General features: G+C 44.1%; 1 pseudogene; it reads left to right on the plus strand.

Moving 5' to 3' along the window:
• The window catches only part of LOC115468839, a 175,440-nt pseudogene that overhangs the window by 101,671 nt on the left and 46,947 nt on the right, over positions 1–26,822 (plus strand).

The raw sequence follows: 26,822 nt of genomic DNA on the forward strand, positions 1-26,822 counted from the left end.
GTCAAGCGCTGCTCCTGCTGTGGGAAGTGGAGAGCAGCATCAGGCCAGTGTGCAGGAAGTTGTGCTGGCTCTCCAACAATGGAGGGAGCAGGGAGGGCTGAAGCAGCAGTTATTTCCCAGGTGACAAGTCTTCTGATTTGGGTTGCTCTGTTCTGGCGGCCATTTTGCAGCGGGAGTCTGGGTCCATGCTTACGGTGCTTCAGGCATCTGATCTTCCCACCAAACAGTTGATGGCATGTTCAATTGCTTTGGCAGTTGGTGCGGGAGGATGGGGTGTTTGAACCAGAGTTTATCTTGCTGCAGCACAGCGCCTACTTATTGAAGAAGTCAGGGATCAGCTAGTTCTCTTTTGGGTCCCAGGTTGGAGCAGGCAGCATTATCGCAGGCAGTCCCGACGTCTGTGGACCCTGCCTCGAAGAGATGCTGTTGCAGCTCCGTTTCGGAGAAGGGGGGAGCATGCTCCACTTTCTCCAACTATCTTGAAGGAAAGGGGTTCAGAGTCCTTCTGCTGCTCCCTCTCAGGGTCAGGTCAGGTTTGAGGGCGGAGAGCTCCTAGTGGAGGAGGCTGATGACCCCACAGCAGTGAGGGTCTTCCACAAGGAGGAACTACCTGAATTCATCACAAAGGCTATACAAATATTCCCCTGACAGTTCCATTCCAGCCTCCTCAAACTCTAAGATGATGAGCACCAGAAGACCTCCTCGGTCTCCTCTTCCAGTGCATGAGTCCATGCACAAGATTATTTCTGTGCAGTCGGGGACTCTGATGCTACACCGAGGGTGGTTAAGGCTATGTCAAAACTGTATCCGTTGGCACCATTGGAGCTGGACAAGCTTCAGTTGCCTAAGGTGGCTGTCTTGGTAGTGGCAGTCACTAAAAAGATTACCTTGCCCATGGAAGGTGGCATTGTGTTAAGATGTTCAGGGCAGAAAATTGGAGTTGTTGCTGAAGCTCTCCTTTTGAAGTGTTAGCTCTGCTATCAGGCTTGGGCCTGTCTTAGCTGGGTCCAGCAGTTTGTGGATTCCTTGCAGGACTCCGAGGGTCAGCTGCCTGCTGAATTACCTGATGTAAAGACGGGCTTGGTATATCAGGAGGATTCATTTATTAATTTTATTTGGATTTAGCTCACACCTTTTTCACTTGCAGCTCAAGGTGAGTTACATTCAGATACGCTGGGTATTTTGCCTCAAGCATCCGTGAAACAGATGGCCTTGGCAGTCATAGCTCGCAGGCTGCTGTGATTGCACCATTGGGTGGCTGATTCTGCGTCGAAGCAGCGCTTGGTGAAGCTTCCTTTTAAAGGCAAGCTGTTTGGTGAAGATTTGGAGAAATTGGTAAATAACCTTGGTGGCTAAGGCTCACTGTTTGCCTGAGGGTAACGCAAAGCCCTCTTCTTGCTCAGTCACTCATCCCTATTTCAGGGATTTGCACCACTATCATTCGGGGCGGCTTAGTTTTATTTATTTATTTGTTACATTTGTATCCCACATTTTCCCACCTATTTGTAGACTCAATGTGGCTTACATAGTACCGGAGAGGCTCTGGTGTGAACAAATACAGGGTGATGTTGTGGTAAGATCAAGTTCATGTGGCACAGCCACATTAGGGAATTGGAGAACGGAAGAGTTCTGTTATGTCCATTACGTGCTTCAGTTTGGTTGTGTTGCAGAGATTAGGCATTTAAGTTGGATCGGTAGGATATGCCTTTTAAAACAGGTTGGTTTTTAGTGATTTACGGAAGTTTACGTGGTCGTACGTCGTTTTCAAGGCTTTTGGTAGTGCGTTACACAGTTGTGTGCTTTATGTAGGAAAAACTAGATGAGTAAGTTGTTTTGAATTTAAGTCCTTGCAGCTTGGGTAGTTCAGATTTAGATAAGATCGTGTTGATTTGGATGTATTTCTAATTGGTAAGTCGATCAAGTCTGTCATGTAACTCGGGGCTTCTCCGTAGATGATTTTGTGAACCAAGGTGCAGATTTTGAAGGTGATGTGTTCTTTGATTGGGAGCCAGTGTAGTTTTTCACGGAGGGGTTTAGCGCTTTCAAATCGCGTTTTACCAAATATAAGCCTAGTTACCATGTTTTGGGCGGTCTGAAGTTTCTTTAAAGTTTGTTCTTTACATCCCGCATAAATTCCATTGCAGTAATTTAAGTGGCTTAGTACCATTGATTGTATCAGGTTGCCAAATGTTTCCCTCTGGAACAATTGCTTCACGCGTTTGACTTTCCACATTAATTCTCGGTCTCGCTTTCCAAGCAGACAACCCTTTTGAACTGACAAGCAGGCATCTGCCACAGAGCTTCCTCCAATATTCACTGTTCCCAATGAAAGGGCATTGGGCCACTCCTTGTGAGCTCATTTGTGGGGGTGACTGTCCCTCTTCAGGGATTTGGGCCTACATTACTACAGACCAATTGGTCCTGGACATTGTTTGAGATGGCTACAAGTTAGAATTTGCCTCTCCTGTCCAAGATTTTATTTTTTTTTCTTGGCATCCCCATGCAGGAATTTGTGCAAGTAGGCAGCAATCCGCTCTACACTGTGATCCTTACTGGAGTTAAGGGCCGTAGCGAACAGGGTTGTTACTCCATTTATTTTGTGGTTCCCCAAAAGAAAAGGGACCTGTTTTGACTGGTTCTCGATATTGAGTCAATAAGTTCTGAAGGTCCTCCACTTTCACGTGGAAACCATACACTTGATTCTGGTTGCATTACAGTCTGGCTAGTTTCTCATGGCCTTAGACCTGAAGGAGGCGCACGTACACATTCCCATTTGGCCTCATGATTGGAAGCTTTTGCCGTTCTCAGAAGCATTTTCAGTTTCAAGCAATGCCTTTGGTCATCACCTCGAACATTCTCCAAGGTCACAGTCGTGGTGGCTGCCTTTCTACGCTAGCAGGGAATTTAGGTCCATCCCTATCTGGACGTCTGGCTGATCAGGGCTTTGTCAGCTCAAGAGCAGTCAAGCTACTTGTGTCATCTCTCTGTTGCAGTCGTTGGAGTGAGTCATCACTCTGCCCAAAACTCAGTTGGTACCCTTGCAGGTGCTCGAGCATCTGGGGGTTGAGTTCGACACGGCACTCGGCAAAGCTTTCTTGCCAGAGCAGCAGCGTCAGTGTATCAAGTTGCAGGCTCAGGTGCACCTCCTCCTTCGCTCCCCCTCTCCTCAGGTTTGTAATTACAGGTTCTTGGGTTGATGGCAGCGACTTTAGAAGTAGTACCATGGGCCCAGGCATATATGCTCCAATTGCATCAGTTCCTCTTAAGTCGCAGGTCCCCTGTGTCACAAAATTAGGATCTGTTTCTTCACTGGACTTTAGCAGTGTGCGATAGCATGGATTGGGATTCAACTCTGTGTGGTGGTTTTCCACTGGCAACTCCACTGTGGACGGTAGTCATGACGGATTGCGAGCCTGATGGAGTGGGTGGGGCTCATTGCCTTCACCATGTGTCTCAGGATATTTGGCCCTTGTAGGAGATGCAGTGGCCGATCAGTTGGTTGGAGCTTCAAGCTGTGCACTTAGCCCTGCTCGAATTCTAGACCCTGGTGGAGGGCAAGCCTGTGCGTGTACTCTCCAACAATAAGTACATAAGTAATGCAACACTGGGAAAAGACCAAGGGTCCATCGAGCCCAGCATCCTGTCCACTACAGCGGCCAATCCAGGCCAAGGACACCTGGCAAGCTTCCCAAACGTACAAACATTCTATACATGTTATTCCTGGAATTGTGGATTTTTTCCCAAGTCCATTTAGTAGTGGTTTATGGACTTGTCCTTTAGGACACCGTCTAACCCCTTTTTAAACTCTGCCAAGCTAACTGCCTTCACCACATTCTCCGGCATCGAATTCCAGAGTTTAATTATGCGTTGGGTGAAGAAAAGTTTTCTCCGATTTGTTTTAAATTTACTACATTGTTTTAAATTTACTACACTGTAGTTTCATCGCATGCCCCCGAGTCCTAGTATTTTTGGAAAGCGTGAACAGACGCTTCATATCCAGCTGTTCCACTCCACTCATTATTTTATATACCTCTATCATGTCTCCCCTCAGCCGTCTCTTCTCCAAGCTGAAGGTAGGGATGCAACAGCTGTACAGGTAGCAGCATTAGTGTGCTATCGAGACCGTAATCTTCATTTGCAGATGGCTTCCTGATGTCATTTGTCTCTTCCAAGGAGTTGATCATCTTATCTCAAACCACCGGTACGCCTGCCATGTCAGGAATGGAACCTCAACTTGGTGCTTCGGGCACTCCAGAAGGTGCCTTTTGAGCCCTTGCATCGGGCTTCCTTGGAAGGTCTGACCTTCAAGATAGTTTTTTCCTTGTGGCCTTATCGTCGGTGCATCTGGTGTTGGAACTTCAGGCATTATCCTGTTGCAAACCCTTTCTCCATTTTTCTCTTGACAGAGTGATGGTGTGCACAATTCTATCATTTCTTCCTAAGGTGGTGTCCACCTTTTACCTGAATTGGCCATTGTTTTTTTCTGCCAGCATTTCAGGAGAAGGCATACCCTCAAGACTTTTCCTGCATCTCTTGGATGTCTGCTGGGGAGTCCTCAAATATCTGGAGGTGACCAACAAGTTTTGGTGGTCATCTCACTTGTTCATACTGATTTCAGGGTCTCACAAAGGAGAGGCAGTGTTGAAGGCGACTGTTGCTCGCTGGGTGAAGGACACAATTGCATCGGCTTATTTGCTGGCAAATCACGGCTGGCTTGTTCTACTCAGGCGGTGGTGACTTCTTGGGCGAAAGCATGGCTGTTCTCGTTGAAGGAAATTTGCAGAGCGGCAACGTGGTCATTGACCCTTAACTTCATGAGGCATTACCGATGACCTTTCTGTGCGTGTGGATGCTGCCTTTGGGGCCTCAGTGCTTCCCTCCCCCCCCCCCCCCCCTTTACTTGAGGACTGCTTTGCTACGTCCCACTAGTCTCTGGATTCATCTGCTGCTTGCACTAAGGAACGAAAAATTATGTCTTACTTGATAGTTTTTTTTTCTTTAGATGCAGCAGATAAATCCAGAGGCCCTCCCTGTTCATTTCTCTGCATGTGTTCAGTTGGTTCTTTCTGTTGGTTCTTGTTTTCTGTTTTAGAGGGTTCCTACAATCAAGTGACAGTTTCAGTTGGGGGGAATGTACTGTGGGGAAGGAGAAGTGTGCTAATGTTTTCATTCTGCTTTATTATGAGAAATACTGACTGGCCAAGGAGCATTCTGTCCCATAAAACACTTCAGTTCAGCACTGTCTATCCATCTGCTGATAGAAGGTCACAACCCACACGTCTCTGGACTCATCTGCTACATCTTGTCACGCTCAGCCGCCAGATCCGCACCACTCTTTCTCAGTCTCTTCCTTTCTTTACCAAGCACGCCCTTCACTCCCGAGTCGACAGTCTGCAATCAGGGTCTCCGGACAACAGGCAAATCACCAGAAGTGCTTTATTATCTCCTGAGTACATTTACTCTGCTTTAAGGCTTCACAGGTCTTTCCCTCTCCTCAGTGTAGCTCCACTTTTAAACAAAGTTCATTGGAGCCCTGCTTGCAATATAGTTCAGCTTGGGCCTGCTTTCCACACAGTTCACTTTGGCCCTGCTTTCAATATGGTTTTCCCCAGCACTGCTTCTAATCCAGTACTTAGTAGCACTGCTCTTTCCCACAGTTAATGAGCACTGCTCACAATTCAGTTCAGTTAGCAATGCTTTCCTCCTCCATTCAGTTTTAGCACTGCTTTCAAACCCAGTTTAGTTTAGCATTGCCTTCAAACACAGTTCATCTTAGAAATGAAATTAAACAGTTCCATTCCATGGCAATATGGTCTAAGTCACTTTCTCACTCTTAGACCTAATGACCCACCTCCCTCATTTGTCAGCACAAAACCACCTGACATCCACCCACCGGGTCAATTCACCAAGGCTTCATTCACTCTCCTCAGTTCAGTTCATAACTCACTTTAAGAGCTCTCCACCAGCACTTCCATTTCCTCCTCATTCTCCCCTCCTTTCTCCTCCTCCAGTTCCATTCTCTCCTCCCCTTCCTCCCGGTCTAGGGGCTCCTCCCTTCCCCCATCTGATTCCATCTCCCAATCACACCCCGGCTCCTCCCCCCCTTGCATAGATTCTTCTCCCTTCCCCTGATCTGTCTGCTGGTGCTGCACTGCCTTCTGGGGCTTGTAGTTTCTTAGCTCCTGGCTTCTCTGACGTTGCCCTGCCTTCTGGGCTTTGTAGTTCCTTGGTTCAGAATCTCTCTGGTGCTGCACTGCCTTCTGGGGCTTGTAGTTTCTTTGCCCTTCACATACCCCCCCAGTCAAACGATTGCTAGTCCGTTTGTTTTTTCCTTCCTTTACTACCGGACTAGCAATCCTAGACAGAACATCAACATGCTGCATTAATTTCCCTGCTTGATGTTCCACCTGAAACTGAAATGGTTGCAACGCCAAATACCACCTCATCAATCTAGCATTATGGTTCTTCATCTGACCCAGCCACTTTAAGGGGGCATGATCCGTGACCAGCTTAAAGGGACGCCCCTCAAGATAGAACTCACAGGCTTGTATCGCCCACTTAACTGCCAGGCATTCCCTTTCAATCGTGGCATATCTAGTTTCATGAGGGAGAAGCTTCCTGCTCAAGTACATAATCGGGTGCTCCTCTCCCTCATGCACTTGTGATAACACCGCACCTAATCCTACCCCAGATGCATCAGTATGCAATACAAAAGGTTTCTCAAAGTCCACTGCTTTAAGTAGAGGCTCCTGGCATAATGCTGACCGCATCCCCGCAAATACCCTTTCCGAGTCCTCCTGCCACCGGAGCTGATTCGGTCTATTACCCTTCAACATATCTGTCAAGGGGGCAGCTCGAGAGGCAAAGTGAGGTATAAATCTTCTGTAATAACCTATCAATCCCAAAAAACTTCTTAGCGCTTTCTTATTTGTAGGAAGGGGAAACTCCTGAATACTTTTCACCTTATCCCACAATGGCTTAACCTGTCCATTTCCTACCCGATAGCCCAAGTATTTTACCTCTCGCTGTGCAAAATGGCATTTTTGAGGGTTAAGGGTGAGACCTGCTTCCCGAAAAGATTGCAATACCCCCCTAACCTGGACTACATGAGTCTCCCAATCTGGACTATGAATGATTACATCATCCAAATATGCAGCAGCATATTCCTGGTGTGATCTCAATACTCTGTCCAGCAGGCGTTGGCAAGAAGCCGCAGCTGAATTTAAGCCAAATGGCATTCGCTTGAATTGAAACAACCCAAGCGGGGTGCAAAAAGCGGTCTTAGGCCGAGCCTTCCTCGATAAGGGAATTTGCCAGTACCCCTTTGTTAAGTCAAGAGTAGACAAGAACTGTGCCGAACCCAGCCTATCTATCAAATCCTCAATACGAGGCATAGGATAAGCGTCTGGCACAGACAGCGCATTAACTCGCCGAAAATCAATACAAAAACGCCAGGATCCATCCCTCTTAGGCACTAGCACCACCGGACTCGCCCACGGACTAAAGGATTCCTCGATCACCCCAAAGTCCAGCATTTCCTTCACTTGTTTAACTACCTCCTGCTTTTTACCTGGGGATAACCTATAAGGCCGCTGACGAACCACCCTCCCTTTCTCCGTCTCAATTTCATGTACGATTAAGTGTGTCTCCCCAGGACACGCTGTGAGAACATCCTGAAACTCCAGCAACAGAGCTTGCATCTGTTCCTTCTGGGGACCCTCTAAGCTGTCTCCCACTGTCACTTCCCTAGGAATAAAGATCTCCGAAATCTGCGGTCCTAAGTCCTCCTCCAATTCCTCCTCCCCTTTTGCCCAATAGGCTTTCCTTTCCTGCCAAGACTGGAGTAAGTTCGCATGATAGGTCTGAGGCTTCCCTCGCTCATTCAATACCTCATACGTGACCGGGCCCAACCGTTTCCTCACCGTACAGGGTCCCTTCCATTTACTTAAAAATTTATGTGGATTATCCGGGACCCTAACCACCACCTTATCCCCTTCCTGAAATACTCTGACCTGCGCTCCCTGATCATAATGCGTCTTCTGATAACTTTGGGTTTTCTCTAAATTACCCCGGGAATAAGTGCCTAACCTCCATAACCGCCCTTTCAAATCATGAAGATATTCTACTACCGTCTTATCCTCCCGTTCCGGCGGTACCCACTGCTCCCGGAGAATATCCAACACTCCCCTTGGGGCCCTCCCATATAATAATTCAAAGGGGGATACTCCTAGGGAAGCCTGCACACATTCCCTAAATACATACAATGCAAAAGGCAAAAGTTGATCCCAGTTCTCATAGTGTGATCCTAACCCCTTCCTTAACAACATCTTCAAAGTTTTGTTGAACCTCTCCACTAGGCCGTTGGTTTGCGGGTGATAGGCTGAAGTACAAATGTGTTTAATGCCAAAAGCCTCCCAAACCTGTACCAGGGTGCGAGAAAGAAAATTGGTGCCTCTATCAGTTAACACCTCCCTAGGAAAACCAACCTCACAAAAGAGCCGAATCAGCTCCGCAGCAATCACCTTTGCCGAGATATTTCGCAAGGGTATGGCCCAGGGGAAACGGGTAGCCATATCAACAATCACCAGAATATAAGAAAACCCTCTCCTGGATTTAAGTAGGGGACCGATAATATCCATTGCCAACCTCCCACACGGATTCTCAATTCGGGGAAGAGGGTGCAATGGAGCAGGCCTGGGCCCTTTCTCTGTCAGCTTCTGACATACCACACAGGATTTACAGTATTCCTCTACCTCTTTATATATCCCAGGCCAGTAAAACCGCCCTAGTAACTGTTTCACTGTATTCTGGATCCCTTTATGTCCTCCCAGAGGATGGTCATGCGCTAACTGTAACACCAACTTCCGGAATCCCCTAGGTACAATAAGTTGTTTAATCTCCTCCTCACTGCCCTCAGCTGGCATCACCCTAAACAGTAAACCCTTCTCTATCACAAACTTGGGTCCCTGTGTGGCCCCCACCGGCTCCCTCGCCCGTTCCCAGGCATATTTCAATGTGAGATCTGACTCCTGTTCCCTGCTAAAATAAGGGAACCTGCTCAACAACTCCTCAGGATCCTCCGGAAACTCCCCTCCCTGCTCAATCCCTTTCATTGTCTGAGTCCTGTGCCTCTGCGTTAATTTTTTTACTTGCCCTGACTCCCGCGTCTTCCCAGGTGCCCCTAGTACCTCCAAATGAAAGGGAAAAATATGTGACAAGTTCTGCTCTACTCCTTCTTGCTCTTTCCTCTGCCCCCGAGTAACGACCAACCCTTCCTTTTCTTTTAAACAGTGCACAAATGGGGGCCAATCCCTCCCCAAAATTAGTTCCTGAGGTAGCCGGGGTAATATTGCCACCCATACCCAGTGTGACCCTGAAGGACCTTTTATACTAACCCGCTTAAGGGGATATGTAGTGGTAGCCCCGTGAACACACTGAATGCTAACCTCCCGGCCCCTATTATCATTACATACTCCCCTCTTTCCCTTTATTCTTTCCCACAGGGCCCGAGACAGCATGGTCTGATCTGCCCCTGAATCTAGCAGAGCATTGACCCAGACCCCACATATCTCCACTGCTTGCCTCAATTGCTTCACCACTGGCCCTTGGGAGTACGAGGTGAACCCTAGTTTAGCAAAACAGTCCCTCCTCAGATGTCCTTTCCTTCCACACCGGTAACACATTCTCTCCTCATTCACTGAAGGTCTGGCCCCTGTTACTCTTGCCACTTTCTCCCCCATTCGTCCCCCTCCCCCTTCACACCGCTGGGCCTCCAAGAAGCATTCCATGCTTTTAATGGCCTCCTCAAGTGACATACACCCCTTCTTTATCAAATCCACCCGAAACTTTTCAGGTAGTGCCTCCAAAAATTGTTCCAGCACAAGCTCTTGCATTACCTGATGCATAGTTCTCTTTTCAGGCTCTAACCACTTTCCTGCTAAATCCAAAAGCTTTTGAGCCAACGCCCGGGGTGTTTCACTCTCCACCCAGCGTAATTCTCTGAATCGCCTTCTATATGTGTGGCGGCTCACTCCATACCTGTCCAGAATAGCTTCTTTCAATTTGGTATAGTCCGCCACCTCCAGTGTAGGCAAAGCCCTAAAGGCGGCCAAGGCCTCACCAGACAGCGCAGGGGCTAATCGAATTGTCCATTGTTCCCGGGGCCACCCTGCAGCCACCGTCACCCTTTCAAATGCCCCTAAGTAATCTTCAATATTGTCCGACTCAGTCAGCTTACCCCACGGCAGCCAGTTCACTCCGGGAAGTCCTCCTACTCCCACCGCTCCTTCTGCTCGGTCCACTCTTCCCTCCGGCCCCCTGTCAGACAACCGTCCTCCACTTCGAAGCAACTCCTGAAATAAGTCCAAGAGAGGTTGCTGCTGCGCCCGGGAAGCCGCCAACGACTCCTCCAACAGCTGATGAGCCATCTCTTGCTGTTTCTGAAATTGATGCGTCATAAACGCAAACAGCTCTTTGGGATCCATATCCTTCACCGGATTCCCCGCACCTGCAAAAAAACAGAAAAACAACCACCCAAGTGCGGTATCTCACAAACTCTTTTCCACTGCACAGAAACTGTGCTTCCCCAATTACTGTATCCTCCCTCGCCTCCTCCCTAGGTACCCTTTACCTGGGTAGGCGAGTAATACGCCTTTGTCAGCGTTGGCCCACACGACGGGCTTCCGAAACCTCCAGGACTCCACCTCGCTCCTGACTGCTCGACTGGTCTGGTCCGGAACTCACTCCACTCCTTCCAGGACACTACTCTTTCCCGTGGAGGTTCACTGTGATCCCACCACTGCCACCATAATATGTCACGCTCAGCCGCCAGATCCGCACCACTCTTTCTCAGTCTCTTCCTTTCTTTACCAAGCACGCCCTTCACTCCCGAGTCGACAGTCTGCAATCAGGGTCTCCGGACAACAGGCAAATCACCAGAAGTGCTTTATTATCTCCTGAGTACATTTACTCTGCTTTAAGGCTTCACAGGTCTTTCCCTCTCCTCAGTGTAGCTCCACTTTTAAACAAAGTTCATTGGAGCCCTGCTTGCAATATAGTTCAGCTTGGGCCTGCTTTCCACACAGTTCACTTTGGCCCTGCTTTCAATATGGTTTTCCCCAGCACTGCTTCTAATCCAGTACTTAGTAGCACTGCTCTTTCCCACAGTTAATGAGCACTGCTCACAATTCAGTTCAGTTAGCAATGCTTTCCTCCTCCATTCAGTTTTAGCACTGCTTTCAAACCCAGTTTAGTTTAGCATTGCCTTCAAACACAGTTCATCTTAGAAATGAAATTAAACAGTTCCATTCCATGGCAATATGGTCTAAGTCACTTTCTCACTCTTAGACCTAATGACCCACCTCCCTCATTTGTCAGCACAAAACCACCTGACATCCACCCACCGGGTCAATTCACCAAGGCTTCATTCACTCTCCTCAGTTCAGTTCATAACTCACTTTAAGAGCTCTCCACCAGCACTTCCATTTCCTCCTCATTCTCCCCTCCTTTCTCCTCCTCCAGTTCCATTCTCTCCTCCCCTTCCTCCCGGTCTAGGGGCTCCTCCCTTCCCCCATCTGATTCCATCTCCCAATCACACCCCGGCTCCTCCCCCCCTTGCATAGATTCTTCTCCCTTCCCCTGATCTGTCTGCTGGTGCTGCACTGCCTTCTGGGGCTTGTAGTTTCTTAGCTCCTGGCTTCTCTGACGTTGCCCTGCCTTCTGGGCTTTGTAGTTCCTTGGTTCAGAATCTCTCTGGTGCTGCACTGCCTTCTGGGGCTTGTAGTTTCTTTGCTCTTCACAATCTAAAGGAAATCATCTGGTAAGACAATTTTTTTGTTCCAAAATAAGTGTGTCTTAATAGTTAATTTATTTATTACATTTGTACCCTGTGCTTTCCCACACACAGCAGGTTCAATGCGGCTTACATAGTAAATAGAGTTACAAAGTATTGTAAGGAGAATATTACAAACTGTAATAAACATAGTAATAGTAAGGCTTTAAGAATATGTGACTTGAACATGGAAAGGTAAACGAGGCATGATAGGCAAAAGGAAAGAGATTGGGTGGGGCATGGTGTAGGGAAGATGGAGACGAGAGAAGACTGGGGGATGAGTATAAGGAGTTTGGGAGACATGGTTTAAGATATAATCATTTTCGGAGCAAGAGTTGTGTGGGTGGGCTTATAAGGTTAAGTTGGGTCGTTAGGGTAAGCTTGCTTGAAGAGATGTGTCTTCAACATTTTTCTAAAGGGTAGATAGTCGTTAATTGTTCTGATGGATCTTGGTAGAGCGTTCCAAACCTGGTTCACCAAAAATGAGAAACTGGATGCATAGGAGGTTTTGTATTTAATTCCTTTGCAGTTGGGAAGGTGTAAATTGAGGTAAGTACGTGAGGACATTGATCTGTTTCTGATTGGAAGGTCGATCAGGTCATTCATGTAGCTAGGGGATTCTCCGTATATGATCTTATGAATCATTGTATGGACTTTGAAGTTTATTCTTTCTCTGATGGGGAGCCAATGAAGCTTCTCTCGAAGAGGTGATGCGCTTTCAAATCTAGATTTGCCAAAGATAAGTCTGGCTGCCGTGTTCTGGGTAGTCTGAAGTCTTTTCAGGATTTGGGTCTTACATCCTAAGAAAACACTGTTGCAATAGTCTACGTGGGTAATAACTGTAGTTTTGGTTCCTTTCATGCAAAGTTGAATACAGTACACTATAATGTATTAAAGTACATCAAGAGTGCAAATCTATTGGATTTCTATAGGCACCAAATAAATTACATGCAGACCTGCATATGGTCAGTATAAACAATACAAACTTTCTATTTTTTGTTTTTATCTCCTCAGATTAATACCTTCAGGAAATGGCACCTTAAATATGTGCTGAATCTAGTAGCCTTTGCCTTTGGGTTGGCAATAGCTTTTATCTTTTATTACTTGCTATGCAGCCTACTTGTAGAAGAGAAGGCCAAGATTCACCCTAAAATACTTCACAATGACCCTCATGGTATGCATTTGGAAGATGCAGGAAGTGATTGGCTCCAGGGAGAGATGAATTTCAATGCAGATGCTGGACAGCATAAAGGTATTTTTGTTGTGCATTACTTAAAATATATTTTCTGCACCATGGCAAATGTTCTTGGCAGATTACACTGAATCACATATACAATTAAATAAGACAAATACATAAAAATCAACAGTAACTAAAATTCTCAGTAAAAATATAAGAATTGCTCAAAATGACTCATAATATACATGATCTCCATCATTTAGTATATATTAATTCTTGATATCAAAATACCTAACAGATTCTCTGCTAACTGTACTAGATAATCTAAATGGCTGTGAAGCAGATATTCAGTTGCACATGAGGGAAAAGTCTCAACTGCTATGGCTATATTTGCACATGAAAGTTCATTGTATAGCACATAGAAAAAGTCATCATAGACTTGAAAAACCCTCTAGTATATACTCAAAAATTATTTTTTTAATTTTTTAAATCAATCTGTGTGTAGGTCTAATTAGACTTGAAACTCTGTGATCATATCAAAATAATATCAAAAAAATAACGATAACAAAAATAACATCACTTAGCTTATCACGAATCATGGAATGATGTCGTTCTAATAAGGCGGTGGATCCAAACAAATATATATTATGAATGCATTGGTTCCTACGGTCCCGTTTCGTAAATCTTCATCAGGGAACCCGCTAATTCATGGAACCCCGCACCTAAATCGCTGTCAATCAATCAGAACGAAAGAAGGTATAACTAAACAAGGACAAATCCATTGAAACAAATAGTGAGATCAAAATTATCATAATCCCTTAAAAGCAACATCATGTCGTTTTACCTATATTTGCAATGCAATTCCCACGAAACTCGTGTCTTCTGGAAAGAATTGTTGGCGTCCTCACCTGACTTCAGTATGAAATTAAAGAAAACTTTACCCAATCAATGACTGGAGCGTCATATGACGCAAAGATCACTTTGACCAATCATCGACTGCCACGTGAGTAATCACTTTAAATTTAAAGGGCCATAGACTGCCCTCTGCTGTCACAATCCAACACTGAAACAACATTCTCTTTCAAAGAAAAAACATTCTCATTCAAAGAAAAAGTATAAAGAATAAAGAAAAAGTGTAAAGAAAAAGTGTAAAGAAAAAGTATAATCCCAATCTGATGTATTTATAGGAATGCTCCCCATTGTATGGTTAAATTCAAACCGCTGGGTTCCAAAGTCTGTAATCTGTGGATCCATCTTTGTTCTGCCTGAAGTAACAGTTTGCTTCGATCTCCACCTCTGATGTGTGCCACCACATGATCTATCACTGTGCATTGAAAATGTTCGAAATTGTGCTTGAACTCTTTGCAGTGAGAGACTAAAGGGGCTCCACATTTTAAAGAATTAATACAGGACTTATGTTCACTCAATCTCGTTTTTAAACTTCTGTCTGTCTTGCCGATATATAGTTTTTCACACGGACATTTGAGAAAATAAATCACGTGATCGGTCTTGCATGTAGTCAAATGTCTGAATTTATATATTTTACCGTCTATTGGATTGCAGAAACTGTCATTTTCAATCATAATATTACAGAAAGAACAGGATCCACATTTGGTGTGAGAACCTGTAACGGTGTTTTTTCTGACCGCAATATCTGCTGGACATAAAAGTTCCCTTAAATTGCGTTCTCTTGAAAAAGCTATCTGTAATTCAGAATTGTTGAATAAAGGATGTTGTTGTACAATATCCCAATTTTTTCTAATTAAATTAGCCACCTCTTCCCCACCCTTCTGATATTTTACAACAAAAGTGTGTTTGCGATTTTTATCTTCAATGCCTGATCTGTTGTTATTAGAAAGTAATAAAGATCTGTTGTTGAATTTCGCTCTTGTGTATGATTTCTTAAGTACATGCACTGGATAGCCTCTTTGATGTAATGAATGGGCTAATGCTTTTGCCTGTTGTTTGAAAAGACTATCATCTGAACAAATTCTTTTGTATCTCAAAAACTGTGAAAAAGGTAAGCTGTCCTTTAAAGTTCTAGGATGACAGCTATTGTATTGCAACATAGTATTTTTATCCGTGGATTTTTTAAACACCGTAGTCTGAAAAACACCTGCTGTCAATTTTATGTCTACGTCCAAGAAATGAATATTAGAGGTTGAACTTTCGCTGGTGAATTGTAAAGCTGGATTCAATCGATTCAACCAGCTAACAAATTGATTTAAGGTGTCTTCATCCCCTCTCCACAGGAGGAAAATGTCGTCAATGAATCGTTTCCATATTAATATAGAATTAGTCCAGTTATGGTTCAAGAGATATTTCTCCTCGAACCGTGCCATGTACAGATTAGCCACCGAGGGGGCAAAAGACGCTCCCATCGCTACTCCAGCTATTTGTTGAAAAAATTCATATTGAAAAAGAAAAAAATTTTTTTGTAGCGCTAATCCCGCTAATTCTAATAAAAATTCTGTGGGAATATCATGTGGTCTTGAACGAACTTCTAAAACCTCCTTTATGACTTCAAGCGCTTCAGTCTGGGGTATTGAAGTATATAAAGATTTTACATCTAGAGTGACCATGATGACCTGTGTGTTAGATTCCAAAGTAATATCCTCCAAAATATTAAGAAAATGAGTAGTATCTTTCAAAAAAGCTGGAGTCTGGGCAACAAAGGGCTTCAAAAAATAATCAACAAACACCGAGAGGGGTTCAAGCACCGATCCTCTCAAAGATAAAATAGGGCGGCCCGGAGGTTTTTCTAAATTCTTGTGGATTTTCGGTAGCATATATAGAACAGGAGTTCTAGGATGTTTAGAGTTTAGAAATCTGAACTCTTTTCTTGAAAGGAAACCACAAGCTAATCCTTCCATGGTTGACACTTTTATAATGTCTTGCAGTTCCTTAGTGGGATCTTGATCAATTTTCAAATATGTGTCGGAAACTGATAGTTGTGAGAATGCTTCTTCCAGGTAACTGTCTTTGTCCAGCACCACAATGGCTCCCCCTTTGTCAGCCTTTTTAATGACAATTGATTCATCTGCTATTAAATTTTGAATCGATTTTCTTTCTTCTTTGGACAGATTGTCTTTCGTCCACCTCAGGGATTCAGAATAGTTAGTAATGTCTCGTAAAAGGACATCCTTGAAGATTTTCACGATAGGATCCAAAGGTCCTGGAGGCATCCAGGACGATTTTATCTGTATCCTAGAATCCTCAAAGTGTGTATTCGAATTACCAAAGTGAATTCTCAATTGTAATAGTCGGAGAAATCGTTCTAAATCTATCCTGAATTGAAAAATATCAAATTTATTCATAGGCACATACGATAATCCTTTTTGTAATAAACTCAGTTCTGCACTGGATAATGTGCGTTTGGATAGATTAGTTACCACTGTGGAACTTGGTGAAACTGTCTCTGTGATCTGGTCTGTGGGCGGGACGTTTCGTTTCCACCCCTTCTTCTTCGGGCATATCGCCCTCTTCCTCGGTACTGACGTCCGCCTAAAAAATCACCATACTCATTTCCTGAGGACGAACTGTCACTTAAAATATTGTCGAAGGATTCAGCTTGTGGCTCATTCCTTCTGTTGGTTGGTTGACTGTCGTTACGCATCCACATGTATACGTTATTATTGGAATAATCTTTCGCATCTCTTTCAAATTTCTTTATTTTGACAGCTCTGATGTTCTCCCTAAATAATCTTAGGTTTTCTTTTAATTTCTCGTGTTGATGATCAAAGTCTACTGTCTGACTATTTTCTTTAAGTTTTTTTAATTCCGCATCCAAGGCTGTCTTTTCTACTTCTAAAACTTCCTTGCTTTTTTCAATTATCAATACCATTAAGTCCAAAGAGCATTTGTTAAGAATCATATTCCATTTGTTAACAAAATTTACATCAGATTTAAATGCTTGTGGCGCTTTTTGTACCCTTAAACCTCTGGGAATGCGTTCATTTTTACAGTACTCAATTAGTGCTGTACTGTTCAATTCTAATTTAATGGCTGTCTTAAATTTAGTGAGTAGGGTATCCCAATCACCCAACCCTACTCCTAAAGGTGAGGACCCAAAAAACGTGTTATCACCTAACAAGGAAGTAACTGACTCTGATGTAAAACTGAAGCCAGTTTTCCATGAATTGGACATGATAACAATCTGAATCCTGAAAATATCAAAATATCAAAATACCTAACAGATTCTCTGCTAACTGTACTAGATAATCTAAATGGCTGTGAAGCAGATATTCAGTTGCACATGAGGGAAAAGTCTCAACTGCTATGGCTATATTTGCACATGAAAGTTCATTGTATAGCACATAGAAAAAGTCATCATAGACTTGAAAAACCCTCTAGTATATACTCAAAAATTATTTTTTTAATTTTTTAAATCAATCTGTGTGTAGGTCTAATTAGACTTGAAACTCTGTGATCATATCAAAATAATATCAAAAAAATAACGATAACAAAAATAACATCACTTAGCTTATCACGAATCATGGAATGATGTCGTTCTAATAAGGCGGTGGATCCAAACAAATATATATTATGAATGCATTGGTTCCTACGGTCCCGTTTCGTAAATCTTCATCAGGGAACCCGCTAATTCATGGAACCCCGCACCTAAATCGCTGTCAATCAATCAGAACGAAAGAAGGTATAACTAAACAAGGACAAATCCATTGAAACAAATAGTGAGATCAAAATTATCATAATCCCTTAAAAGCAACATCATGTCGTTTTACCTATATTTTAAATTATACCTATAATTTAATTAGAAAATTGGGATATTGTACAACAACATTGAAAATGTTCGAAATTGTGCTTGAACTCTTTGCAGTGAGAGACTAAAGGGGCTCCACATTTTAAAGAATTAATACAGGACTTATGTTCACTCAATCTCGTTTTTAAACTTCTGTCTGTCTTGCCGATATATAGTTTTTCACACGGACATTTGAGAAAATAAATCACGTGATCGGTCTTGCATGTAGTCAAATGTCTGAATTTATATATTTTACCGTCTATTGGATTGCAGAAACTGTCATTTTCAATCATAATATTACAGAAAGAACAGGATCCACATTTGGTGTGAGAACCTGTAACGGTGTTTTTTCTGACCGCAATATCTGCTGGACATAAAAGTTCCCTTAAATTGCGTTCTCTTGAAAAAGCTGTCTGTAATTCAGAATTGTTGAATAAAGGATGTTGTTGTACAATATCCCAATTTTTTCTAATTAAATTATAGGTATAATTTAAAATATAGGTAAAACGACATGATGTTGCTTTTAAGGGATTATGATAATTTTGATCTCACTATTTGTTTCAATGGATTTGTCCTTGTTTAGTTATACCTTCTTTCGTTCTGATTGATTGACAGCGATTTAGGTGCGGGGTTCCATGAATTAGCGGGTTCCCTGATGAAGATTTACGAAACGGGACCGTAGGAACCAATGCATTCATAATATATATTTGTTTGGATCCACCGCCTTATTAGAACGACATCATTCCATGATTCGTGATAAGCTAAGTGATGTTATTTTTGTTATCGTTATTTTTTTGATATTATTTTGATATGATCACAGAGTTTCAAGTCTAATTAGACCTACACACAGATTGATTTAAAAAATTAAAAAAATAATTTTTGAGTATATACTAGAGGGTTTTTCAAGTCTATGATGACTTTTTCTATGTGCTATACAATGAACTTTCATGTGCAAATATAGCCATAGCAGTTGAGACTTTTCCCTCATGTGCAACTGAATATCTGCTTCACAGCCATTTATATTAATTCTTGACCTTATTTGGCAATCTTACCCTTATAAACCTCTTTCAAATTTGATAGCCTTTTCATTGTTAATGATATCATATTCCTTCATATGCTTATAAGAATAAAAAAGCTTTAAGCTCCTTTTTCAACTCTTCCAGATTTTGTATCCTCCTCATTATTGGCAGTTAATTCCAAAGTTGGGGACCAACAATATTGATACTAGGTATTCTTCCAGTTTTAATTATATGGTGTGATGGAACTTCCAGTAAAGATTTTATTGGCAGATCTTGGTGCTCACGATGGTTAGTCATTGCTTTAAAGCTCCATGTTTACCAGATACTTGACCAGTTAATATTTTAAAAACAGTACAAAGAAGAATTTTACATTTGCACCCAGTGGCGTAGCAAGGGCAGGGCGGTGGGGGCGGTCCGCCCCTGGTGTCAGCGGGTGGGGGGGTGCTCCGCTCCCGCTGCTCCCACCCTGTCCTACCTAAAAAAATTTTTTGCAGCACCAGAGTTGCAGGCAGCGCCTCGCGTCTGCCCTGCTGGTAAAAATCTCCTCGACATTGCGTCCAGCCTTCCCACATTGAGTTTCACCCCCCTCGCGGTAATAGGAAGTTACCTCAGAGGAGGGCGGGACTCAATGTGGGAAGGCCGGACACGACGTCGAGGAGATTTTTACCAGCAGGGCAGACGCGAGGCGCTGCAAAAAAATTTTTTAAAGATAGGACAGGGTGGAAGCAGGAGAACGGAGCGGGTAGGTGTGTCGGGTCAGGTCAGGTGGGAGGGGGGACTACTACTACTTGACATTGACTCAGAGGGGGGAGCTGAGAGGGGTGCTCAAAGGGGAGAAAGGGATTGGGGAGGGTGGGGAGCCCAGATGCGGGTGCTCAGAGGGGAGAAGGGGATTGGGGAGGGTGGGGGAACCCAGATGCGGGTGCTCAGAGGGGCGAAGAGGATTGGGGAGGGTGGGGGAGCCCAGATGCGCTTGCTCAGAGGGGCGAAGGGGATTGGGGAGGGTGGGGGAGCCCAGATGCGGGTGCTCAGAGGGGCGAAGGGGATTGGGGAGGGTGGGGGAGCCCAGATGCGGGTGCTCAGAGGGGCAAAGGGGATTGGGGAGGGTGGGGGAGCCCAGATGCGGGTGCTCAGAGGGGAGAAGGGGACTGGGGAATGGAGTGCTCAGATGGGAGAAGGGGTCTGAAGCTGGAACTGGGGTCTGACAAGGGGGCAGGAGGGAAAATAGGGCCATGCCTGGGGCAGGTGGGAGAATGGGTCTGGGGCTGAAAAGGGGGGATGCAAGGCATGTGGTGGATGAAGGGGGCTGGAATTGGGGGCTGAAAAGGAGGGTAGTTGGGATAAGGGGGCTAGTACTGGAACTGGGGGCTGAAAAGGGGCAGGGGCTGAAACTGTGGGGACTAGGGGCTTTAAAGGGGACAGGGAGAACTGGCTGGGGCTGAAGCTCGGGACTGGTGAGAGAAAAGGGCTGGGGTTGAAACTAGGGGCTGAAAAGGGGACAGGGAGAAGTGGCTGGGGGCTGAAGCTCGGGACTGATGGGAGAAAAGGGCTGTGGACTGGTGGGATAGTGGGGCTGAAAAGGGAGGCAGGTGGGAGATGTGGGCTGGGGCTGGAACTAGGGGCAGGTGGAATAAGGGGGCTGGAACTGGGGGCTGAAAAGAGGGAGCAGAGAGAGAGGGGACAGACCCTGGATGGAAGGGGGGAGTGTGAGGGAGGGCAGACCCTAGATGGATGGGAGAGGGAGGGCAGACGGATTGAAGAGGCAGAGAGAAAGGGCAGATGGTGGGTGGAAGGGGAGAGAGAAAGAGGGCAGACTTGGGCAAATGGTGGATGGAAGGGGCAGAGATAGAGGGCAGATGTGGATGGAAGAGAGGGAGAGAGAGAGAGAGGGCAGATGTTGATGGAAGGGGGAGAGAGAAATGGCAGACTGGGGCAGATAGTGGATGGAAGGGGCAGAAATAGAGGGCAGATGTGGATGGAAGGGAGAGAGAGGGCAGCCAGTGGATGGAAGGGGCAGAAATAGAGGGCAGATGTGGATGGAAGGGAGAGAGAGGGCAGCCAGTGGATGGAAGGGGCAGAGAGAGAGGGCAGACAGTGGGTGGAAGGGACTTTAGAGAGGGCAGACACTGGATGGCAGAGAGAGAGCAAAGACAGATGCTGGATGGAAGGAAGACAGTGAAAAGAAGATGAGGAAAGCAGAAACCAGAGACGACAAACTGTAAATACTACTACTACTACTACTATTTAGCATTTCTATAGCGCTACAAGGCATACGCAGCGCTGCACAAACATAGAAGAAAGACAGTCCCTGCTTAATATATATTTTTATTATTTTGCTTTAGGATATAGTATTGTAGCTGTGTTAATGTTTATAAATAGAACATGTAAATAAGGTAATCTTTTTATTGGACTAATTTTAATACATTTTGACTTAATTTTCAGAGAACAAAACCCCCTTCCTCAGGTCAGGATAGGATACTGTAACAGCACTATACTGTATTGACCTGAGGAAGGAGATTTTGGCCTCTGGAAGCTAAATGTATTAGTCCAATAAAATGGTATTATTTTATTTTCTGTATTTGTTTTATTTCTATTTGTTAATTTGTAAAGTGGTGATTGGTATTTGTTAGTTTTTTCAAATTTACATCTGCTGTCTTTATATTTTGCATAGTACTAGGGGACATTTTCTGTTTCTGTGGTGTTGCATTGTATGCAGAGTCTGGCATCGGGGGTTCAGTTTAATTTTTGTCTAAATAGAAAGTTTATGATGACTTATTCTATAGTGGATTAGGGTGTATTTGTGTTTGTGAAAAAGACATGGCTTTCAATTGGCATTGACTGTGCAGGATCGACGATCTGTACTATTCTGTCTGGTTTCGTTTTACAATAGGTGAATTGATGTTCTAGTGCTCACTGTAGTGTTTAAGATGCTTTCCTTTTCCTTGTGTGACTCATAGAAATGACTGCTTATGGTATGGTAGAATTGCTCTATAGATCCTGAGTGTTTTGTATTCTCGGTATGCCTAGTACTGGATTTGGGGGGGGGGGGGGGGGGTTAAAAAATGACCGGCCCCGGGTGTCAACTACCCTAGCTACGCCACTGTTTGCACTTATAATCATTATGGGAGCAAAGTTCTCATATCGATTAACACCCTGGCCACTGAGTCCTGTGCGACTAAGTTGGTTCCTTTGAATCCCTGTCAATAAGCGATTTACAATAATCAAGGCAAGGTGATATAATGCTTTGAATGACCACTTGAAAATTTTGATGATTTAACAAATCCTTTCATCTTTTTATTAATTAAAAATATATGTCCTTGAATATGAAATTTCATATTAAGCAATGAATCTACAAATACTCCTAAGTTTTGAATTGTGTCTACAATAGGAATAGTGTTGTTTTCAAATGTAAAAGAGGCTGGGATGTCAGAACAAGGGTACATAAGTAATGCCACACTGGGAAAAGACCAAGGGTCCATCGAGCCCAGCATCCTGTCCACGACAGCGGCCAATGCAGGCCAAGGGCACCTGGCAAGCTTCCCAAACGTACAAACATTCTATACTTGTTATTCCTGGAATTGTGGATTTTTCCCAAGTCCATTTAGTAGTGGTTTATGGACTTGTCCTTTAGGAAACCGTCTAACCCCTTTTAAACTCTGCCAAGCTAACCGCCTTCACCACATTCTCCGGCAACGAATTCCAGAGTTTAATTAAGCGTTGGGTGAAGAAAAGTTTTCTCCGATTTGTTTTAAATTTACTACACTGTAATTTCATCGCATGCCCCCGAGTCCTAGTATTGTTGGAAAGCGTGAACAGACGCTTCATATCCACCTGTTCCACTCCACTCATTATTTTATATACCTCTATCATGTCTCCCCTCAGCCGTCTGTTCTCCAAGCTGAAAAGCCCTAGCCTCCTTTCTTCATAGGGAAGTCATCCCATCCCCGCTATCATTTTAGTCGCCCTTCGCTGCACCTTTTCTAATTCTACTATATCTTTCTTAAGATGCGGCGACCAGAATTGAACACAGTACTCAAGGTGCAGTCGCAGCATGGAGCGTTATGACGGCATTATAACATCCTCACACCTGTTTTCCATACCTTTCCTAATAATACCCAACATTCTATTCACTTTCCTAGCCGCAGCAGCACACTGAGCAGAAGGCTTCAGTGTATTATCGACGACGACACCCAGATCCCTTTCTTGGTCCGTAACTCCTAATGTGGAACCTTGCATGACGTAGCTATAATTCGGGTTCTTTTTTCCCCACATGCATCATCTTGCACTTGCTCACATTAAACGTCATCTGCCATTTAGCCGCCCAGTCTCCCAGTCTTGTAAGGTCCTACTGTAATTTTTCACAATCCTGTCGTGAGTTAACGACTTTGAATAACTTTGTGTCATCAGCAAATTTTATTACCTCGCTAGTTACTCCCATTTCTAAATCATTTATAAATATATTAAAAAGCAGCGGTCCTAGCACAGACGCTGAGGAACCCCACTAACTACCCTTCTCCATTGTGAATACTACCCATTTAATCCCACTCTCTGTTTCCTATCCTTCAACCAGTTTTTAATCCACAATAGGACATTTCCTCCTATCCCATGACCCTCCAATTTCCTCTGTAGCCTTTCATGAGGTACCTTGTCAAACGCCTTTTGAAAATCCAGATATACGATATCAACCGGCTCCCCTTTGTCAACATGTTTGTTTACTCCTTCAAAGAATTGAAGTAAATTGGTCAGGCAAGATTTCCCCACACAAAAGCCGTGCTGACTTGGTCTCAGTAATCCATGTCCTTGGATGTGCTCTGTAATTTTGTTTTTGATAATAGCCTCTACCATTTTCCCCGGCACCGACATCAGGCTCACCGGTCTATAATTTCCCGGATCTCCCCTATAACCTTTTTAAAAAATTGGCGTTACATTGGCCACCCTCCAATCTTCCGGTACCACGCTCAATTTTAAGGATAAATTGCATATCACTAACAGTAGCTCCGCAAGCTCATTTTTCAGTTCTATCAGTACTCTAGGATGAATACCATCCAGTCCAGGAGATTTGCTACTTTTCAGTTTGCTGAACTGCCCAATTACGTGTTCCAGGTACTGTATATGACGCCTATCCGATGCCCTAGATGGATGAGTTACTAGACCATTTGGCTGGGGCTCAGTTCCTTACTTCAGTGGATCTTAGCCTAGGGTACTGGCAGACTGGCAGATCCCCCTAATAGCTGCTGCTCAGGAGCAATCAGCATTTATTATCCCATTTGGTTTGTATGAGTTTGCTGTAATGCCTTTTGGAATGAAAAATGCCCCTGGTACATTTCAGTCCTTAGTGATTCGTCTGTTAGATGGACTTCAGGAGCATGCTAGGGCTTATCTTGATATTGCTATGTACAATCAGACTTGGGATGACCACCTGATCCATTTGAGTGGAGTACTGGACCTGAACAGGGAGGCATGCTTGACTATAAAACCCAGCAAATGCTAGGTGGGGATGGCAGAAGTGCAATATTTAGGACACAGAGTGGGAGGTGGACAGCTGAAGCCTGAAATGGCTAAGGTGGAAGCTGTACAAACTTGGCCCACTCCCCAAACTAAAAAGCAAGTGTTGGCCTTCTTGGAACAGCGGGGTATTACAGAAAGTTTGTGCCTCACCTACAGCACTGTAGGCAAGGCCTTAACTGACCTGACTAAAAGGAGACTACCCCGAATAGTTACCTGGTTGCCAGAGTGTGAAGCAGCCTTCCAGTCATTAAAGACAGCATTAGCTTCAGATCCAGTACTAGCTGCACCTGACTACCAGCAACAGACTGATACCTCGGCATATGGCATTGGGGCTGTACTCAGTCAAGTGAATAGCAGAGGGGAGGAGCACCCCATTGCGTATCTAAGTTGCAAGCTCCTTGACAGAGGTAACCTATGCCACTATTCAAAAGGAGTGTGGGCCCTCAAAAAGTTACAACCATATCTGTATTAGCGAGACTTTACTGTCATCACAGATCACAATCCGTTGGTGTGGTTGAAGAAGGTCTCAGGAGTGAATGGGAAGCGACTCTGGTGGAGCCTGTCCCTGCAAATGTACAACTTCACCATACAGCACCAGAATGGCAGTGAACACGGTAACACTGATGTCCTCTCCAGAAAGGAAGAGTCAGAACTGCCCTGACACCTAGCTACTTGCCTGGGTTTACTCCACAGCCACTTAGAGGGTCTATCCCCAGCACAGCTTAGGTCTGCCTGCACCTGCCGCTTGTGCTCTACACTAGCACCCTCCTCCCACTGACTGGGTCACAACTGCCTCTGGCGAGTCTCCTGCTCTTAAATTAACCCCAGTGATTTGTAGGTTATTGGAGCCACACTCCCAGTGGTCCCTCAGTTCCCAGAAAGCACTCGGACCCAACACACAACCCACCATGATTCTTTATTGGTCCAGACAAGCATAGCGAACAGACAATTGTGTTTATTCTCTCACTGGAAGAATGAACAAAAAAAATGTGCAAATAGCAAACGGTAACAAGTAACTGAAAAATGGATCAATTAGAAATCTAACTAAACGTCTATATACTGTCTAAAGAGTACCTGGGACGATTAGGACAATAATTCACCAAGCCTCAGCAAAGATGTATCTCTTTCTTCTTGGCTAAGACTGAAGCAACAGTCTGCATCTGCTGGGTAATTTTCAAAACTCCAGTCCAATCAGAGCCCAGAACAGTCAAGTTTCAAATAAAAACTGGCTATCTACAGACACTTCTATTACTGTGTAAACATGCACCATCTGCTGGCCAAATAGGAGAAATACACTTCAGAACATAATGCAGGAAAATATCCAATACATTTTACATGCTTATTGTTTCTTCATTGTCAACATCAGATTTATGCGATTCCATGGGAACTACAAATGTGGGGTAATGACGCAAGTTCATAGAAATTGGACTAGGGGGTGGCCATATAAGCCCTAGCCCACCAGAATGTTCCTGATGTCTCTGCCACCTTCAATTAACCTGCAGAGCATCCACCCAGGACAGCACAATTTAGGAGGCAGTGCTGGGACATCCTCCTGCATCTCTCTCACATTAGTTTATTATAAGCATTTGTTATACTGTGAAATGATCAAGTCGATACAATAGTAGATAAAATTTAACAGAACACAAAATACCCAAATATATGATAGAAATTGAGGGGTATGAAAAGCACAACAAAGTTCAGACCTATGACATGATAGTAGGTAAAATGGAAATAACTAAACATATAAGGGTAAGAAGAAAAGGGAATAATTTTAAAAAGAACAATAAAATTTAGCTTAAAGCAGTAAATGATTCAAATGCCTGCCTGAAAAGTCAGTTCTTCAGTGTAGTTTTAAATTTAGGCTGAGAAGGGATGGTTCTCAGAACGGAGGGAATGGTGACTAAACAGCTCACAAACTATCTGAATAAATTCTCAATACTCCATGACTCCCAGTCAGGATTTCGGTCTAACCACAGCACTGAAACAGTACTAGTTACACTCATGACTAAATTCAAACAAATGATTGCTACAGGAAAAAACATACTACTTCTACAATTTGACATGTCGAGCGCTTTCGACAAGGTTGATCACAGAATACTACTACACATCCTTGAGTACTTCAGAATCGGAGGTAACGTTCTCGATTGGTTCAAGGGATTCCTGACCACACGATCATACCAAGTGACATCTAACTCGACTACTTCAGCCATATGGATACCCGAATGCGGAGTCCCACAGGGATCCCCCCTCTCACCGACTCTATTCAACTTAATGATGATACCCTTGGCTAAACTATTATCAAACCAAAACCTCAACCCATACATATACGCAGACGACATAACGATCTGCATCCCATTTAGGCAAGATTTAAAGGAAATTTCCAACGAAATCAACCAAAGTCTCCATATCATGCACTCATGGGCGGATGCATTTCAGCTGAAGCTTAATGCAGAAAACCCCCAATGCCTAATACTTACCTCTCAACATAACACGAACAAATTTACCACCATTAACACACCAAACCTGAAA

This window comes from Microcaecilia unicolor, chromosome 1 (assembly GCF_901765095.1).
Source record: "Microcaecilia unicolor chromosome 1, aMicUni1.1, whole genome shotgun sequence".
Taxonomy (NCBI): Eukaryota; Metazoa; Chordata; class Amphibia; order Gymnophiona; family Siphonopidae; genus Microcaecilia; species Microcaecilia unicolor.